This window comes from Lutra lutra, chromosome 6 (genome assembly GCF_902655055.1).
Source record: "Lutra lutra chromosome 6, mLutLut1.2, whole genome shotgun sequence".
In the NCBI taxonomy this organism is placed as follows: Eukaryota; Metazoa; Chordata; class Mammalia; order Carnivora; family Mustelidae; genus Lutra; species Lutra lutra.
In genome coordinates this window covers 80,514,146-80,530,776 of record NC_062283.1, presented here as the reverse complement: position 1 = coordinate 80,530,776, position 16,631 = coordinate 80,514,146, and the positions used below count along the sequence as shown (strand labels likewise).

The 16,631-nt window shown below is 36.4% G+C and overlaps 1 long non-coding RNA gene across 1 annotated transcript; it reads left to right on the top strand.

The window, feature by feature from the left end:
* Positions 1-527: 527 nt before the first annotated feature.
* On the top strand, positions 528-15,553 carry LOC125102741 (uncharacterized). Its single transcript, XR_007128181.1, has 3 exons — positions 528-649; positions 6,881-6,887; positions 15,541-15,553. It is a non-coding gene; the product is annotated as an uncharacterized LOC125102741 (long non-coding RNA).
* The last annotated feature ends 1,078 nt before the right edge of the window (positions 15,554-16,631 follow it).

Sequence of the window (16,631 nt, the reverse complement as noted above, 5' to 3'; positions counted from 1 at the left end):
GTTCTGTAATTGGTGTATAGAAATGCAACAGATTTGTGTGCATTGATTTTATATATATTAATATATACTTTATTGAATTCCTGTATGAGTACTAGCAAGTTTTTGATGGAGTTTTTCCAGTTTTCTACATAGAATCTCTTGTATTCTGTGAAGAGTGAAAATTCTATCTCTCCCTTGGTTTTTTTTTTTTTTTTTTGGTTCTTTTTTTTTCCAGATAAATATTCTTTTATTTCCATGCTCCACTGTGACATTTGCAGCTCAGGTATTCAAATCTCACAGGAACAGAAAACCCACATTTGGAGGGTGTCCAGTGTGCTCAGATGTGGGAATGGGCCTTTGTGGGCAGAGCCCTAGGGGTCCTTGGGGGCGGTCACCCATCCCTATCACCTTCCACTGAGTGATGCAGACCCCACCAGGACAAAGGGAAGCTGACAGGGCCCCAGTGATGCCACACAGTAGCCACTTGCTCTAACACTGTGACGGATGGGCCGACTCCAAGGCCAGAAGCCCGGAAGAAGAGGTGCCTGGATTAGAACCAGAGCAACAGACAGTGACGGCCTCCTGCACTGATGGCTACTGCATCATTTTGACAAAAAATTAAACAAGATGCCACTGAGACCCTGAAAAACCAAATGACTCACTGCAGAAAGTGAATTCTATCTCTTCCTTGTTGATTTGGATGCCTTTTATATCTTTTTGTTCTTTGATTGCTGAGGCTAGGAATTCCAGCGCTATGTTGAACAACAGTGGTGAGAGTGGACATCACTATTGTGCTCCTGATCTGAGGGGAAAAGCCCTCAGTATTTCCCCATTGAGAATGATATTAGCTATGGGTTTTTCATATATGGCCTTTATGCTGTCAAGGTATATTCCTGCTATCCCTACTTTTTTGAGGGTTTTTATTAGGAAAGGATAGTGTATTTTATCAAATGCTTTTTCTGCATCTATTGAGAGGATCATGTGGTTCTTATCCTTTATTTTATTAATGTGGTGTATCATGTTGATTGATCTATGGGTATTGAACCATCCTTGCAGCCCAGGAATAAATCCTTGAGAATTTTTGCATCCATGTCCATCAGGAATATTGGTCTGTAACTCTCCTTTTTAGTGGGGTTTTGAGATCAAGGTAATTCTGGCCTCATAGAATGAGCTTGAAAGTTTTCCTTCCATTTCTATTTTTTGGAACATTTTCAGAAGAATAGGTACTAATTCTTCTTAAATGTTTGGTATAATTCCCTGGGCAACCATCAGCCCTGGACTCTTGTTTGTTGGGAGATTTTTGATTATTGACTCAATGTCTTTGCTGGATATAGGTTTATTCTTCCTGTTTCAGTTTTGGTAGTTCATATGTTTCTAGGAAGGCATCCGTTTCTTCCAGATTGTCTAATTTGTTGGCATATAGATCCTCATAATATATTCTCTTTTTTTTTTGTCGAGAATTCATATCTTGATCCTAATAGTTTTATTTTTCTTATTTATTTATTTTTATTATGTTCAGTTATCCAGCATATAGGACATCATTAGTTTTTGATGTAGTGTTCAACAACACTCACAATATGTTCTTATAATTATTTGTATTTCTTCGGTGTTGGTCATGATCTCTCCTCTTTTATTCATAACTTTATCTACTTGGGTCTTTTTTCTTTTTGAAAAGTCTGGCCAGGGGTTTATCAATTTTGTTAATTCTTTCAAAGAAACCACTCCTTGTTTCATTGATCTGTTCTATTGTCTTTTTGGTTTCTATTCCATTGATTTCCACTCTAATCTTTATGATTTCCCTTCTCCTGCTGGATTTATGCTTTATTTGTTGTTATTTTTCCAGCTCCTTTAGGTATAAGGTTAGGTTGTGTATTTAAGACTTTTCTTGCTTCTTGAGGAAGGCCCTGTGTGGCTATATACTTCCCTCTTAGGACCACTTTTGCCGCATCCCAAAGGTTTAAGACTGTCATGTTCTCATTTTCATTTGCTTCTATGTATTTTTTAAAATTCTTCTTTAATTTCCTGGTTAACCCATTCATTCTTTAGTAGGATGTCCTTTAACCTCCATGTATTTGTGGTCCTTCCAAACTTTTTCTTGTGGTTGACTTCAAGTATCATAACCCTGTGGTCTGAAAATATGAATGGTATGATTTCAGTCTTTTTGTACTGGTTGAGGTCTGATTTATGACCCATTATTTGATCTATTCTGTTCCTTGTGCACTCCAAAAGAATATATAGTCTGCTGTTTTAGGATCAAATGCACTGAATGTATCTGTTAAGTCCATCTGATCCAGTCAGTCATTTAAAACCCTTGTTTCTTTGTTGATCTCCTGCTTAGATGATCTGTCCATTGCTGTGAGTGGGGTGTTAAAGTCCCCTACTATTATTGTATTAATCAATGAGTTTCATTAAGTTTGTTATTAATTGTTTTATATATTTGGCTTCTCCTAAGTTGGGGCATAAATATTTACAGTTATTTGATCTTCTTGTATGATACAGTGTCCTTCTCATCTCTTTTTTTTACAGTCTTGTTTTAAAATCTGGAATATCTAATATAAGTATGGCTACTCTAGCTTTCTTTTGATGTTCATTAGCATGATAAATTGTTCTCTACCCCCTCATTTTCACTCTGCAGGTGTCTTTAGTTCTAAAAGGAGTCTCTTATAAGCAGCATATTGATGGGTCTTAGGTTTTTTTAATCCATTCTGATACCCTGTGTCTTTTGATTGGAGCATTTAATCCATTTACATTCAGAGTAATTACATATGAATTTAGTGTCATTGTATTACCTATAAAATGGGCTGTTCCATTTTGTAGGTAATAGGTAGGTAGATTGTCTCTGTTCCTTTGTAGTCTTTGTTACTTTTGGTATCTCTTTCCTTCTTGAAGGACTCCCTTTACTATTTCTTGCAGAGCTGCTTTAGTGTTCACAAGCTCCTTTAGTTTTTGCTTGTCTTGGAAACTCTTTATCTTTCCTTCTATTCTGCATGACAGCCTTGCTGGATAAAGTATTCTTGGCTGCATATTTTTCCCATTTAACACATTGAAGATATCATGCCCCTCCTTCCCAGCCTGCCAGGTCTCTGGTGAACAGGTGAGCTGTTAACCTTATATTTCTACCCTTGTTGTTTAAGAAACTTTTTTCCCTAGCTGCTTTCAGAATTCTCTCTTTATCTTTGTATTTTGCAACTTTACTATGATATATTGTGGTATTGACCTATTTTTATTGATTTTTGAGGGAGGTTCTCTGTGCCTCTTGGGTTGAATGCCTCTTTTCCTCTCAAGATTAGGGAAATTCTTAGCTATAATTTGTGCAAATAAACGTTCTGTCCCTTTTTTCTACTCCTCTTCTTCTGGGACTCCTATGACATGGTTATTATTTTGGTTTATGGAATCACTGAGTTCCTTATATCTATATTCATGTTCTTTTTTTTTTAAGATTTTATTTATTTATTTGACAGAGAGAGAGAGAACACAAGTAGGCAGAGAGGCAGGCAGAGAGACAGGAGGAAGCAGGCTCCCTGCTGAGCAGAGAGCCCAATGCAGGACTCGATCCCAGGACTCCGAGATCATGACCTGAGCCGAAGGCAGCGGCTTAACCCACTGAGCCACCCAGGCCCCCCCTATATTCATGTTCTATTAGTTTTCTTTTCCTCTTCTTTTCAGCTTCATTGTTTTCCATAATTTTCTTTTCTATATCACCTGTTGTCTGCTCTGCTTCTTCAATCCTCATCGTGACTGTATCCAGCATGTTTTGCATCTCAGTTACAGCATTTTTTTATTTCAGCCTGACTAGTTTTCAGCTCTTTTATCTCTGCAGGGTCAGGGTTTCTCTATTGTCTTCTATTCTTTTTTCAAGTCCAACTAGTAGTGTTAAGACTGTTGATCTAAATTCTTGTTCAGATATACTGTTATATATGTTTTCAGCAAGTCCCTGGCTGTGATATTTTCCTACCCTTCCTTATGGGGAGTATTCTCTATCTTGCCATTTTGGCTAAGTTTCTATTTTTTGCATGTTGTGAAAGTTTGTTATATTTCCTGTACCTCAGAATAATACTATATTAAAAAGAGGTCCTACACTGTCCAGGGCCTGGCACTTCAGGAATGGTTCTGGTATAAGTTCTGTGCACTCTGGTGTTGCATTTTGGCTGCTCTATTATTATGTTTAAGAAAGTTTGTATTCTCAAATAATTATGGAGTCACAAAAAGGTTCAAAGGCAGTACAGAGTGATTCCATGTCTCATTTACCTAATTTCCTCAATGGTTACATCTTACAAAACTATACTACAATATAAACCAGGAAACTGACATTGGTACATTGTTTGGGTATGCTTTTTTCTCACTTTATGATGCATATAGATTCATGTAACCGCCACTGTAATCAAGATACAGAACTATTTCATCACCTCCAAGATCTCCTTCTGGCTACCTTTTTATAGTCAACATTTACCCAGTATTCCTCATGATCTCTAACCTTAAAAAGGACTGATCTACTTGCCATTTCTATAATTTTTCATTTGCAAATATTATATAAATGGAATCATAGAATTTGTAACCTTTGGATTTGGCTCTTTAAAGTTAGCGTAATGCTTTTGAGATCCATCCAGATTTTCACATATAGTAATAATTCATGCCTTTTTGTTGCTGAGTAGTATTCTACAGAATAGATATACTTTTGAAAGGGATTTGACTTTTGGGAGACATTTTAGTTTTTTCCAGTTTGAGTTAATTACAAATAAAACTGCTATAAACAATCATAGACAAGTTTTGTGTGCACATAAATTTTCATTTCTCTGTGATAAATGCTCAGGAGGGTAATTGGTGGAATGTATGGTAAATGTAAGTTGGGTTTTTTTGGGGGGGGTGACAGTTATCAATCTTGCTATTTTTTTTTTTAGAATTTATTTTATTTTTTTAAAGATGTTATTTATTTATTTGACAGACAGAGATCACAAGTAGGCAAGAGAGGCAGGCAGAGAGAGAGGGAAGAAAGGATCTCTGCCGAGTAGAGAGCCCGATGCAGAGTTTGATCCCAGCACCCCGGGATCATGACCTGAGGCAAAGGCAGAGGTTTTAACCCACTGAGCCACCCAAGGGCCCTCCTTTTTTTTTAGATTTAAAATTCCAGTATAGTTAACATATGGTGTTATATTAATTTCAGTTGCACAATATAGTAATTCAACAATTCCCTACATCACCTAGAGCTCATTAAATGCATGTAGTTTTGAAGAAGTTGTCCTAATATTTTCAAGAGCAGCTGTAACATTTTACATCCCCAACAAGCATGAGAAATTGAGTTTCTCTACAACCTCATCAACCTCATCAGCATTTGATATTGTCACTATTATTTATTTCTTTTAGCTATTCTAATGTATGTGAAGTGATAACTCATTATGGTCTTAATTTCCATTTCACTAGTAGCTAGTGATGCTGAACATCTGTATATTTTCTCCAGCAAAATGTTTCTTCATGTATTTTGTCCATTTCTTTTTAAGATTTTATTTATTTATTTGACAGAGATCAAAAGTAGGCAGAGAGAGAGGAGGAAGCAGGCTCCCCACTGAGAAGAGAGCCCCATGCGGGGCTCGATCCCAGGATACTGGGATCATGACCCAAGCTGAAGACAGAGGCTTTAACCCACTGAGCCACCCAGGTGCCCCTTTTGTCCATTTTCTAATTGTATTATTTTTTGTTTGTTTCTTTTTTTAATGGTGAGTTAGGATAATTCTTTGTATGCTCAAATATGAGTCATTTTCCTTATGAGATTTACATGTATTTTCTCTGTCTATAGCTTGTCTTTTTATCATTGTACTAGGATCTGTTGGAGAGAAAAGTTCTTAATCTTGATGAAGTCTAACTTATTGGATTTCTTTTTATCCAGGGATCATGTTTTGGGGAGCAACACCTAAGATTCTACTAGGCCTTACGTCCTTAAGATATATTTATATAATCTTTGAAACATTTCATAGTTCTGTGTTTTACAGTTAAACTGATGATCCATTTTGAATTAAATTTTATATAAGCTATGACATTTAAAAAAAATTTTAATATTTTATTAATATATAATGTATTATTAACCCCAGGGGTACAGGTCTGTGAATCGCCAGGTTTACATACTTCACAGCACTCACCATAGCACATACAATCCCCAGTGTCTTTACCCCACCACCCTCTCCCTATCCCCCTCCCCCAGCAACTCTCAGTTTGTTTTGTGAGATTAAGAGTCTCTTATGGTTTGTCTCCCTCCCGATCCCATCTTCTTTCATCTATTCTTTTCCTACCCACAAAACCCCCCACATTGCATCTCCACTTCCTCATATCAGGGAGATCATATGATAGTTGTCTTTCTCCAATTGACTTATTTCGCTAAGCATATCCTCTAGTTCCATCCACATCATCGCAAATGGCAAGATTTCATTTCTTTTGATGGCTGCATAGTATTCCATTGTGTGTGTGTGTGTATATATATATATCACATCTTCTTATCCATTCATCTGTTGATGGACATCTAGGTTCATTCCATAGTTTGGCCATTGTGGACATTGCTGCTATAAACATTCGGGTGCATGTGCCCCTTTGGATCACTATGTTTGTATCTTTAGGGTAAATACCCAGTAGTGCAATTGCTGGGTCGTAGGGTAGCTCTATTTTCAACTTTTTGAGGAACCTCCATGCTGTTTTCCAAAGTGGTTGCACCAGCTTGCATTCCCACCAACAGTGTAGAGGGCTCCCCTTTCTCCGCATCCTCTCCAGCATCTGTCATTTCCTGACTTGTTAATTTTAGCCATTCTGACTGGTGTGAGGTGGTATCTCATTGTGGTTTTCATTTGTATTTTCCTGATGCCGAGTGAAGTAAAGCACATTTTTCATGTGTCTGTTGGACATCTGGATGTCTTCTTAGCAGAAATGTCTGTTTATGTCCCCTCCCCATTTGTTGATTGGATTATTTGTTCTTTGGGTGTTGAGTTTGATAAGTTCTCTATAGATTTTGGATACTAGCCCTTTATCTGATATGCCATTTGCAAATAACTTCTCCCATTCTCAGTTGTCTTTTGGTTTTGTTAACTGTTTCCTTTGCTGTGCAAAAGCTTTTGATCTTGATGAAGTCCCAATAGTTCATTTTTGCCCTTGCTTCCCTTGCCTTTGGTGATGTTCCTAGAAAGATGTTGCTGCCGCTAAGGTCAAAGAGGCTGCTGCCTGTGTTCTCCTCAAGGATTTTGATGGATTCCTTTCTCACATTGAGGTCCTTCATCCATTTTGAGTCTATTTTCATGTGTGGTATAAGGAAATGGTCCAGTTTCATTTTTCTGCATGTGGCTGTCCAATTTTCCCAACACCATTGGTTGAAGAGACTGTCTTTTTTCCATTGGACATTCTTTCCTGCTTTGTTGAAGATTAGTTGACCATAGAGTTAAGGGTCTATTTCTGGGCTCTCTATTCTGTTCCACTGATCTATGTGTCTGTTTTTGTGCCAGTACCATACTGTCTTGATGATGACAGTTTTGTAATAGAGCTTGAAGTCTGAAATTGTGATGTCACCAACTTTGGCTTTCTTTTTCAACATTCCTCTGGCTATTTGAGGTCTTTTCTGGTTCCATATAAATTTTAGGATTATTTGTTCCATTTCTTTGAAAAAAATGGATGGGATTATGGTAAGGATTGCATTAAATGTGTAGATTGCTTTAGGTAGCATAGACATTTTCAAAATATTTGTTCTTCCAATCCATGAGCATGGAACATTTTTCCATTTCTTTGTGTCTTCCTCATGAGTACTTTCATTTCTCATTTCTCATTTCTTTCATGAGTACTTTATAGTTTTCTGAGTATAATTCTTTGCCTCTTTGGTTAGGTTTATTCCTAGATATCTTATGGTTTTGGGTGCAATTGTAAATGGAATGGACTCCTTAATTTCTCTTTCTTCTGTTTTGTTGTTGGTATAAAGAAATGCAACTGATTTCTGTGCATTGATTTTATATCCAGACACTTCACTGAATTCCTGTACAAGTTCTAGCAGATTTGGAGTGGAGTCTTTTGGGTTTTCCACATATAGTATCATATCATCTGCAAAGAGTGATAGTTTGACTTCTTCGTTGCCGATTTGGATGCCTTTAATTTCTTTTTATTGTCTGATTGCTGAGTCTAGGACTTCTAGTACTATGTTGAAAACAGTGGTGATAATGGACATCCCTGCCGTGTTCCTGAGCTTAGCAGAAAAGTTCTCAGTTTTTCTCCATTGAGAATGATATTTGTGGTGGGTTTTTCATAGATGGCTTTGATGATATTGAGGTATGTACCCTCTATCCCTACACTTTGAAGAGTTTTGATCAGGAAAGGATGCTATACTTTGTCAAATGCTTTTTCAGCATCTATGGAGAGTATCATATGGTTCTTGTTCTTTCTTTTATTAATTTGTTGTATCATACTGATTGATTTGCGGATGCTAAACCAACCTTGCAGCCCTGGAATAAATCCCACTTGGTCATGGTGAATAATCCTTTTAATGTACTGTTGGATCCTATTGGCTAGTATTTTGGTGAGAATTTTCACATCTGTGTTCATCAAGGATATTGGTCTGTAGTTCTCTTTTTTGATGGGATCCTTGCCTGGTTTTGGGATCAAGGTGATGCTGGCTTCATAAAATGAGTTTGGAAGTTTTCCTTCCATTTCTATTTTTTGGAACAGTTTCAGTAGAATAGGTATTAATTCTTCTTTAAATGTTTGGTAGAATTCCCCTGGGAAGCAGTCTGGCCCTGGGCTCTTGTTTTTTGGGAGATTTTTGATGACTGTTTCAATCTCCTTACTGGTTATGGGTCTGTTCAGGTTTTCTATTTCTTCCTGGTTCAGTCTGGTCGTTTATATGCCTCTAGGAATGCATCCATATCTTCCAGATTGTCAAATTTGTTGGCATAGAGTTGCTCATAATATGTTCTTATAATTGTTTGTATTTCTTTGGTGTTAGTTGTGATTTCTCCTCTTTCATTCATGATTTTATTTATTTGGGTCCTTTCTCTTTTCTTCTTGATAAGTCTGGCCAGGGGTTTATCAGTCTTATTAATTCTTTCAAAGAACCAGCTCCTAGTTTCGTTGATGTGTTCTATTGGGGTTTTTTTGTTTCTATTTCATTGATTTCTCCTCTGATCTTTATTATTTCTCTTCTCCTGCTGGGTTCAGTCTATATTTCTTATTCTTTCTCCAGTTCTTTTAGGTATAGGGTTAGGTTGTATATTTTAAACCTTTCTTGTTTCTTGAAAAAGGCTTCTATTCCTATATGCTTTCTCTCAGGACCACCTTTGCTGCATCCTGAAGATTTTGAACAGTTGTGTTTTCATTATCATCTGTTTCCAGGAATCTTTTCAATCCTTCTTTAGTTTCCTGGTTGAACCATTCATTATTTAGTAGGATGCTCTTTAACCTCCATGTATTTGGGTTCTTTCCAATTTTTCTCTTGTGATTGAGTTCTAGCTTCAGAGCATTGTGGTCTGAAAATATGCAAGGAATGATACCAATCTTTTGATACCAGTTGAGACCTGATTTGTGACCCAGGATGTGATCTATTCTGGAGAATGTACCATGTGCACTAGAGAAGATTGTGTATTCTGTTGCTTTGGGATGGAATGATCTGAATATATCTGTGATGTCCATCTGGTCCAATGTGTCAGGTAAGGCATTTATTTCCTTGTTGATCTTTTGCTTGGACAATCTGTCCATTTCAGTGAGGGAAGTGTTAAAGTCCCCTACTATTATTGTATTATTGTCGAAGTGTTTCTTTGATTTTGTTATTAATTGGTTTATATAGTTCTATGATCCCATGTTAGGGACTTAGATATTTAAAATTGTTAGATCTTCTTGTTGGACAGACCCTTTGAGTATGATGTAGTGTCCTTCCTCATCTCTTATTATATTCTTTGGCTTAAAATCTAATTGATCTGATATAACGATTGTCACCCCAGCATGATAAATTGTTTTCCACCCCCTCACTTTAAATCTGGAGATGTCTTTGGGTCTAAAATGAGTTTCTTGAAGGCAACATATTGATGGGTTTTGGTTTTTTATCCATTCTGATTCCTAGTGTCTCTTGATTGGGGCATTTAGCCCATTTACATTCAGGGTAACTATTGAGAGATATGAATTTAGTTCCATTGTATTGCCTGTAAGGTGACTATTACTGTATATTGTCTCTGTTCCTTTCTGTTCTACTACTTTTAGGTTTTCTTTTTGCTTAGAGGACCCCTTTCAATAGTTCTTGTAGAGCTGGTTTGGTGTTTACAAATTCTTTCAGTTTTTGTTTGTCCTGGAAGCTTTTTTTTTTTTTTTAGAGATTTTATTTATTTATTTGACAGAGAGAGATCACAAGTAGACGGAGAGGCAGGCAGAGAGAGAGGGAAGCAGGCTCCCCGCTGAGCAGAGAGCCCGATGCGGAACTCGATCCCAGGACCCTGAGATCATGACCTGAGCCGAAGGCAGCAGCTTAACCCACTGAGCCACCCAGGCGCCCCGTCCTGGAAGCTTTTAATCTCTCCTTCTATTTTCAATGATAGCCTAGCTGTATATAGTATTCTTGGCTGTATGTTTTTCTTACTTAGTGCTCTGAATATATCATGCCAGTTCTTTCTGGCCTGCCAGGTCTCTGTGGATAAGTCTGCTGCCAATATATTTTTACCATTATGTGTTACAGACTTCTTGTCCCAGGCTGCTTGAAGGATTTTTTCTTTGTTACTAAGATTTGCAATTTTTACTATTAGATGATGGGGTGTGGAACTATTTTTATTGATTTTGAGGGGGGTTCTCTGCACCTCCTGGATTTTGATGCTTGTTCCCTTTGCCATATTAGGGAAATTCTCTACAATAATTCTCTCCAATATATCTTTTGCTCCCCTCTCTCTTTCTTCTTCTTCTGGAATCCCAATTATTCTAATGTTGTTTCGTCTTATGGTATCACTTATCTCTCAGATTCTCAGATTCTTTTATTTCTCTAGAAAGGGCTTTTATTTCCCCAAACAGAGTTTCTCTAATATCTTCCATGCCTTTTTCAAGCTAGGCTAGCACCTTGAGATTCATCATTCTGAACTCTCGATCTGACATATATCCAATGTCCATATTGATTAGATCCCTAGCCTTCGGTACTGCCTCTTGTTCTTTTTTTTGCGGTGAGTTTTTCTGCCTTGTCATTTTATCCAGATAAGAATATATGAAGGAGCAAATGAAATATTAAAAGGGTGGCAAAGACCCCACGAAAATGTGCTTTAAGCAAATCAGAAGAGAACCCAAATCATGGGGGGCGTGGGGGAAGGGGATAAAAAAAAGTTCAGAAAAAAAAATTTTTAAGAAGAAAAATAAAGAAAAAATATAAAAAAGAAAAAATATATATATATATAAGACTGGTGAATAGAATAGGGTCACCACTTTATTTGGGGAGTATTTTGGTCCCTTAGAAGAAACTACCTCCCAAAATTTTAAGTAATGAAAAACATATATAAGGGTAGACACAATGAAGAGATGGAATATGACTATAAAGATGAAATTTTTTTTTAATTTCTAAAAAAGAAGTTGATAAGATAACTTGGTTGGGAGAATAAGGAAAAAGAAAGTGGAGAGGATTTGCACAGGCTGGAGATTAGAACAAAGCCTTGTGCTAGATTTAGGGTATATTTTGATCTATTAGAAGAAGCTGTACCCCAAATTTTTCTAGAAGAAAAAACCCTATGTGTATACAAAAAAAAAGTTAGAATGAAGGATAAAATATGACTATAATAACAAAGGTTCAAAAAGGGTTTTTTATTTTATGAATGGTATTGTTAAGATAGACTAGTTAAAAACATTAAAAGAGGAAAGGGTAAAAGTTAAAAAAATTTAGCAGAACAAAAAAATAAAATTAAAAAAATTAATTAACTTTGCAAGACTAAAGAATCATGGGGAGAAAGCCATGAATTCCATGCTTTGCTTTCTCCTCCTTTGGAATTCTGCTGTTCTCCTTGTTAAGTGAACTTGGCTGGATTTCTTGCTGATCTTCTGGGGGAGGAGCCTATTGTAGTGATTCTCAAGTGTCTTTGCCCAAGGCGAAATTGCACTGCTCTTACCAGGGGCGGCTAAGTAATCCACTCGGGTTCACTTTCAGGAGCTTTTGTTCCCTGAACACTTTCTGTAGAGTTCTGGAGGACGAGAATGAAAATTACAGCCTCCCAATCTCCAGCCCAGAGGAGCCAAGAGCTCAGGGCCCCACTCCTTGGAGAAAAGGCTCAATTACTCCTGTCTCCCTGGCCTTCAGCTGTGCTCCAAGCTCACCCAGCCTGTGACCAAGCATCTCTGTCTCTGGCAGACAGCCCCATTTGGAGTCTCCAAACCCAGCAGATCCCTACCACTCTTCCGGGGGGGAGTCTCCCCGGATTTTATGGGGTCCCTGCTCACAGAGAAGTGGCCTGTACCATGGATCACGATTTAAGGTAACCCCAAGTTGAGAGCTCACTCCTTGGCTCTGTCTCTGTAGCCGGCTTCCCCGCTCTAATACCTGTGAGCTCTGTGACACTCAGACACTCCCGATCCTTTCATGACTCCACGGGATCTGAGACTACACTGTCCCTGCATGGGCTTCACCCTGGCTTAGCCTCTGGAGTGATGTCCCTCAGTGGAGCAGACTTTTAAAAGTTCTGATTTTGTGCTCCATTGCTCCGCTGCTTGCTGGGAGCCAGACCCTCCCCCCGCGGTCTATCTTCCCGTAACTTTGGATTCACTTCTCTGCCAGTCCTCCCTTTCAGAACGTGGTTGATTTTCTGTTTCTAGAATTTCTGCTCCTCTTCTCTTTGATCTCCTGTAGGATTTTTTTGTATTTGGAATGGTTTGATAAGCTATCTTGCTGATCTCCTGCTACCTGATGTTGTCTCAGCCTGCCACTTCTCTGCCATCTTGACTCCTCCCCCAAGCTATGACATTTTGGTGGAGGATTTTTTTTTTGCCTGTAGCTATCTGATTGCTCTAGCATCATTTGTTAAAAGCACTTTCCTTCCTCCAATGAGTTGCTTTTGCATCTTGTAAAAAGATCAGTTTATCATACTTGTTTAGAAGTATCTATGAGTTCCTTATTCTGTTCTATTGATATGTGTGTCTATCTTTTGACCATTACCACACAGTCTTGATTAATATAGTTATATAGGTCTTAAAATCAAGTAAACTGATTTCTCCCACTTTATTCTTACTCTTAAAAATTGTTTTAGCTGATTTAGTCTCTTTGCCTCCCATATAAATTTATAAAATTCTTGTCCATATCTAAAAAAGTTACTGATATTTTGATAACAATTACATTATACTATATATCAATTTGGAAAGAATTAACATTTACACTATGTTGAAACTTCCAATCCATGAAAAGATTATATCTCTCCATTTATTTAGAAATATTGAAGTTTCTTTCCTCATCATTTTGTAATTTTCACCTTATAAGATTTACATATGTTTTGTTTAGAGTCAAAAGACCTTTTTTGAGCAATTTTAATTGGTATTGTATTTTTTTTTTGAGATTTCATTTATTTATTTGACACAGAGAGAGAGATCAGAAGTAAGCAGAGAGACAGGCAGAGAGAGAGGTGGGAAGCAGGCTCCCTGCTGAGCAGAGAGCCCAATGCAGGGCTAGATTCCAGGATCCTGGCATCATGACCTAAGCTGAAGGCAGGGGCTTAACCCACTGAGCCACCCAGGCGCTCCAGAGGTATTGTATTTTTAATTCCAGTGTCCACATATTCATTGCTAGAATATAAAAATGCAGCTGATTTTTTGTCTTGATCTTTTATCTTGTGCTCTTGCTGAACTCACTTCTTAGTTCCAAAAGTTTTGTTTTGCTTTATTTTCTGTATATTCCTAGAAATGTATGTGTAGAACATAATACAGAGCATTTGCAAATAGAGACAACATTCTTTCTTCCTTTTTTATCTGTATGCCTTTTATTTCATTTTCTGAATTTCATGTGTTGGCTAGAACTTCCAGTACCATGTTGAATAGCAATGGTGAGAGGGGATAGACTTGTTTTGTTCTTGATTGTATGGGAAAAGCATTCATCTTTAAACATTAAGTATTAAGTATGATATTTGTTGCAGTGTTTCTGTCAATGTTCATCATCAATTTGAGAAGTGCACTTCTATTCCAAGTTTTCTAAGAGTTTTAATCATAGATAGGTTTTGAATTTGTCAAAATGTTTTTTTATATTAATTGATAAGATCATATAACATTTCTACTTTATCTTGTTAATATGGTAAGTCATAGTTTTGCTTTTCAAATATTTGCCTAGCCTTGTGTCCATAGAATAAATCCCACTAGGTAATGCTGTATAACTCACTTTACATTGGTGAATTCTATCCCTGATTTTTCTTAGGAGTTTTGGCATCTATCTTTGTGGGAGGTATTAGTTTATATTTTTCTTCTTTTGTACCATCTTTTTTTAAAAGATTTTATTCATTTATTTGAGAGACAGAGAGAGAGAAAGAGAGAGGACAATCAGGGGGAGTAGTAGAGGGAGAAAGAGAAGCAGGCTCCCTGCCAAGTAGGGAGCCTGATGTGGGGTTTGATCCCAGGAACCTGGGGGTCGTGACCCAAGCCAAAAGCAGATGCTTAACCAACTGAGCCACTCAGGCACCTTCTTTTGTACCATCTTACTTTGGTTTTCGAATCAGAGAAATATTAGCTTCATAAAATAGTTTAGGAAGTATACCTGCCTCTACTATTTTATGGAAGTGATTGTATAGAATTAGGACTAATTCTTCTTTTAATGTCTGGTAGAATTCTGCAGTGAAACCATCTCAGTCTAAATATTTGGGGGGGGTTAATTACAAATTTAATTTCCTTAATATTTGTAAGTCTATCCTCTACCCAAATTATCTATTTCACATTGAGTTTAATTAGTTTGTGCTTCTTGAAGAAATGGTTCACTTCTGCCAAGCTATCAAATTTATGAGAGCAAAATTGTTTGTAGCATTCTTTTACTATACTTTTAACAGCTGCAAGATATGATAGTGATGTAGTGATAACCTATTTCATTATTGGTATTGGTGATTTGTACCTTTATTTTTTTGTTAGTCTTCTAGAGTTGTTAAACGTATTGATCTTTTCAAAGAATGATTTCTTCTTACTTTAATTTTTTTATTGCTTTTGTGTTTTCAATTTCACTTATTTCTGCTCTTTACATTACTATTTGTTTTTTCTTATTTTTTTCCTTTTGCTTGCTTTGGGTTTATTTTTCTTATTTTTCTATGTCCTTGAGGTGAGAGGCTTTTTTTTTTTTTAAGTTTTTATTTAAGTATTCTCTACACCCAACGTGAGGCTCAAACTTGTGACCCTGAGATCAAGAGTCTCTCACTCCTCTGAGCCAGGCAGGCACCTGTGGTGGAAGTTTAGATTATCAATTTGACACTTTTCCTCTTTTCTAATACACATTTAGTGCATTAAATTTCTCTCTCAATATTGTTTTATCTATGCTCCACACATTTTGATTTTCTTTTTTAATTTTGATTCAGTTCAATGTATTCATTTTCCTTAAGACTTCTTCTTTGGCTCATGAATTATTTAGATGTTATTTAGTTAAATTTAGAATATTTCCTCTACATAAATGTTTATAATTATTACTTGAACTGTCTGACACAATTTGAAAACTCAAGAAGAAAAATCATTGCAGTTAAACATACTTTTACCTTTCCATTGTTTTTTCTTTCTTCCTAATGTTTCAATAATCATTCTTTTATAATTTTCTTTCTATTAGAAAACTTCCTTTTGCCATTATTTGAAAATACATTTATAGACAACAAATTCTCTTAGTTTTGCTTCATCTGAACATATACCTTATTTATTTATTTATTTATTTATTTATTTATTTATTTATCTCTATGCCCAATGCAGTGCTCAGACTCACAAAGCTGAGATCATGAGTCACATGCTCTACTGACTGAGCCACCCAGGTCCCCTGAACATTTCTCAATTTCTATTATATTCGTGAAGGATATAACTAATGGGTATAGACCTATGAGTTAATAGTACTTTTTGTTATCCACTTAAAAAATATTGTGCCACATTCTTATGGTCTTCCTGGTTTCTGATGAGAAATCCACTGTGAAAAATCATTTATTTTTCTGCTTTCAAGAGGTTTCACTGTCTTGATTTTTCAGAAATTTGACACTGATATGGCTTTGTGTGGTTTTCTTTGTGCTTGTCCTACTCAAATTTCACTTACCCTTTGAATCACTCTATATTTACCTCAAAAATTGATTTTGTAGCTAGTAACTTTCTCAGAAAGAAAATATTAGTCCTAGAGAGCTTCATTGGTGAATTCCACAAAACATTTATTGAAGACATAATGCAATTCTCCACAAAATGTTTCAGATAATTAAAGAGGAAGAAATACTTCCTATGTCATTCTATGATACTAGGACTATTAAGTTAATACCAAAACCAGACAAATATTTATGATAGCCATAGATGAAATAGTTCTTAAAATTTTTGCAAAATAGTAATCAATAATATGTAAGTCAATCACATAATTCACCATATTAACAGATTAAAAATGAAAAATTCTATTAACATCTCAATGAATTCAGAAAAATCATTTGGCAAAATCCAACATTTGTTCACAGTACAAACTCTCAACTGACCAGGAATCAAAGGGAAATCTTCAATCT